Below are 4,436 nucleotides of genomic sequence, written 5' to 3'. Positions count from 1 at the left end.
TTGGCTGCCTTGTGTTTAAGTTGTTTTAATTTCCTATTTAGATTAAGCTATCATCTTGGACTGCCTAGAGCTCTAGCTGGCTTCAATTCTGATAGCCACCACACCGAAACTAAATATAAAACTGTATGAAGTCATATTCACCCTTCCTGTTCATAGTAGGCTTATAAAATCCATGTTGTCAGTATCAGAATTAAGTTACCATTATCTTCAAGAGGAAAAGGAGATGTGCATCATGTATTCTTGGGGTAGCACCCAGTGTGACCACCTTTCTACTCCTGGCTTTCTTTATGCAAGTAATATGCTAGAGAGAAGGTGCTTCGCAAGATGATGCTACCAATTCAATTGGATTTATCTATGCTTAGGCATGTTGTTGTACAGAGAATCCCATTATTTGTTTCCAGAATTTACAAAGAATTTTAAGCCGCCATCTAACACTGTTCTGCAACCTAGGTCAGCTTCAAGTGCTTAGAATATTTATCAGATTTTTCCCATTTTTCCCATGACACTTATATGTCTTCAGTGTAGCCTGTGGGAGGTTCCCTGGTTTTCATTTCATACAGTCTCTAAAGGATTAACAGTTTATATTTAGTCTTTTAGACATTCAAAAAGAATGGTTGTGGTGTCAGTGTCCCTTGGGACAGCAATAGTTGTTGTAGCTCCACATGATGTAAGCAGAGACAGTATCTTTTTGTAAATAGGGAGCCAATTACTTCTATTTATTACTGATCTTTGCCAACCTGGTGTCTTCCATATGTTTTTTACTACAGCTCCCATCAGCCCCAGACTGGCAAACACCACTAATCATAGAATTGTAGAGTTGGAAGTTCCCCCGGGAATCATCTACTCCAACCCCCTGCAATGCAGCAATCACAGCTAAAGAATCCCTAAGAGATGGCCATCCAACCTCCCGAGGGAATTGCATCATCAAACAGCTCTTACTGTCAAAAAGTTCTTCTTGATGTTTAGTAGGAATCTCCTTATGACTTGAATCCATTGCTTCAGGTTCTAGCCTCCAGAGCAGGAAAAAAACCAAGCTTGCTCCACCTTCCATGCAACAGCCCTTTAGATATTTGAAGATGGCTACCATATCAGTCTCCTCTTTTCCAGGCTAAATATACCCAACTCCCTCAAGCATTCCTCATAAGACTTGGTTTCCAGAGCCTTTATCATCTTGGCTGCCCTCCTCTGCAAATATCAGAATTCATCTGTATCTGAAGCCCCAGCAGATCAGCACTCCATTACTAACCCATCTCAGTATCATAGTATCACACTCTGCCCATGTGGTATGTTAAAACCTTAATTCAGTTTCTCAGTATTTATTTCAGACGGTACCTGCTGACAACCCAAGATATATTTCCTTTCACTGACCTAACAGCATATGAGTTGTCAGGTGGTCTTCTCAGTTGACCTATCCAACAGACCTTGAGTAACCTTCCCATAATTATTTCAGAAAATAATGGTTTTAGAAGCATATAAACTCTCAAATTTGCACTTTGTGGATTAGTATCTGGAATTACCATTTTAGCAATAAGCAGATGTCAAACTATTCTGAATAGTAGTAGCATCAAGACCTTCCTTTGATGTAACCCAAACTGTTATATGAACCAGTATATATACTATAACCATGTCTGGCAGTATCAGCAAGTGTTTAATTTACATAATGCCATATAACTGCTTCTAAAATGTAGTAACCTACTATGGTCTTAAATCTATCAAATTACAGTAACTTAGTTTCCGCTTCTTGTAGCTGAAAACAGCATTCTGCAATGACATCTGACTACAAGATCTTAACCTGGCTTGTTAAGATCAATTATAGCTGCCTTTGTTTGGCAAGGGGTATGATGGGTCCTCCTGTGGTGGTTGGGGCATTGGGCAGGATCCATCCCAGGGGTAATCAGGGATGAGCTCTGTGTTCCCCACTTGGACATAGACTTAAGGGATGTTGGGATGTTGATTCAAGACCCAGTCACCTTCGGGACTTGCATGCCTGTACCACACCCAGGTGGCAGGACAGATCTTGCCTTTCTCTCTCCCCCCCCCCCCAATCCCTTAACATTTTTCCAGAGGGTAAGCTAGGTGAATGGATCAGCCAGCAGTGTAAGTGTTTTCAAAAGAACTAGACACATACTGCAGTCTCAGCTACATCAGATTATAGTACCTTAGTCACAATTGGCTGTAGCATGAGATGTTCCCATGAGAAGAAATATACCCCAGTCACATTTTATTCAGTCATTAATAAATCTGAAGAACAGTTGATGATGCAGTTTTGTCAGATTTATTTTACACAACTGTCAGTCATTGACCAATTCCTAAATACTAGCTGAAGTATATTTTATTGGAAATATGTTACTTAGGAGGATTCAGGTTTGAAGGCACTGGGTGCGATTCAAACAATTTTTACTTAAAGTAGACCTAACACATTCATTACTTTAAATAGATCTACTCTGAATAAACCTTAATTTATTGACACCCACTATATGTTGTGTTTAGTTATTCTCTGATTATGGGAACAACAACAATACAATAAAAAAATAAAAACAGCAATAATATGTGTTGTTTATTAAATTTCTATACCACCATTGTAGGATCACAGTGCTGTTTACAATATAAAAATACAGCGCATGATTTTTTTTACAGCTTTTATCAAAATGCCAAGAAGAGGGTACTTTATGTTAATATTTCACTTTTAAAGAAAAATGTGACTGCATGCTTCTTCATTCAGAGAAACTTCCATGCAGTATTAGCATACAAGTAGCTAAAGTAATGGAAGCTGTTTTCTGCTTTGATTATATTGTTATCAGATCAAGTTCCTAATCCAAAGTGAAGACAGAAGCAAACAAATCGAGAAAGCTGCTCTCAATAAATGTTTGAAGAAAAAGTGATTTGATACTTTTTTGTGTTAACAAGTGTTTATGTACCGATAAGAATATGGTATCTTTTCTTTTCACAGGGTAGATTATTTCCGAAGGCCTATGACTTTTCCTAGCATAATCTTTCCTAGGCTATTATGCAAGCATTATATGGTATTAGCTTGCTATTAGATAACAGTCTGTCTGTAGGATAGATGTCTGTTTACACATAGCAATTATCCTTGACTGACCTCGCAAAAAAAACCAGTGGCTTGCTCCAGCTGGAATAGATCTTAAGATTCCTTAAAAGAGAGTGAACACGGGTAGACGCAGTCACATTGAGGGATAGATGAGCTGCCCATAAATTCTGTCTGGGGAAATTTCAGTCACAGGTTTTTTCCCATTTACAGTAAAGTAAATATGTAACCAAAATATTGTGCTGGTTTTTGTTTCAGGGTATTCATTTTAACTTTGTGTACTTCTTCCATAAATAAAGGTTCTCTATTTGATGTGGAGTAGTATAAAAAACACAAGAACAATCAGAATTTCAGAGTTTTAGATGCATGCATACAGTTATCTGAAATGTAACCATTTTATTTTCTGTTAATCCAATTTTCTCAAGGTAGCAACAACCATCTTACACTGTTGCCCAGGAGTAAGTCTCATTGGATCTTACTTCTGAGTAAGCAGAGCAATCTTATGCACGTCAGTTATGAATACAATTTGAGAAGAGGAATTAACAGTTGCAGCATTGTTGTCTGGACCTAGCTTCTATTGTATAATATTGTCTATTTCAATTTGCTTTAACATAAAAGAAAAATGGCTCTGACCTGACAACAGTAAAACTCTCTTTCTGAGAAAGTGAAACAAGGCTCTTAGGCATGCATTCCTATGCCTGTTTAGTGTCCTATTTTTTAATAGGCACATCTCACAAATGGGGAACCACCATGGAAAAGGACAATATCAAGTGGGTACTCCCCACTAGTACACCACCAAGGCCTTACCTGCCACTTGTAGGATCTGAGATGGATTTATTTATTGAGTTTCTATCCTGCCCCTCCACCTGGTTGATAATGGATAAGGCACACTTTTAGGCAGTTTGGTCCCAAGCCGCCACCTAACTTCTTCCTCCAGTCCACCTAGTTGTAAAACACGTGTTCTAAGTTCCTAGCATCTTGAGTGAGAATAAAATTCATCATTACCAATCCAAGGCAGTAGGTCAGCAACTTGAGATGTTCATTCTGCTGAGTGAAGCATGTAAAGAAAAGCCTGAGTGCTATACCTAGCCAGGAAGGTCACTGGGTGACCTTGGGCCAGTCACTGCCTCTCAGACTAACCTACCTCGCAGGGTTATTGTGGAGATTAAATGAGAAGGAGGAGAACCTGGAGAAAAAGGTGGTATTTAAATGCAATTAATATTAACAACAAAACAGGCAGCAGGAAAGAAACAAACACACCGAAGTAACCAACCAAAAAATATTATTCTCTACACACCTTTTATATTGATCAAGAACTGAAGGTAGGTGGGATGGACTTCTGCATTAACTTAATTGCTGGCAGACATACATAAAACATGGACTATGAATT

Source organism: Podarcis liolepis, assembly GCF_965112155.1.
Source record: "Podarcis liolepis genome assembly, chromosome: 12".
Classification (NCBI taxonomy): domain Eukaryota; kingdom Metazoa; phylum Chordata; class Lepidosauria; order Squamata; family Lacertidae; genus Podarcis; species Podarcis liolepis.
Note: the sequence above shows the minus strand (reverse complement) of the source record.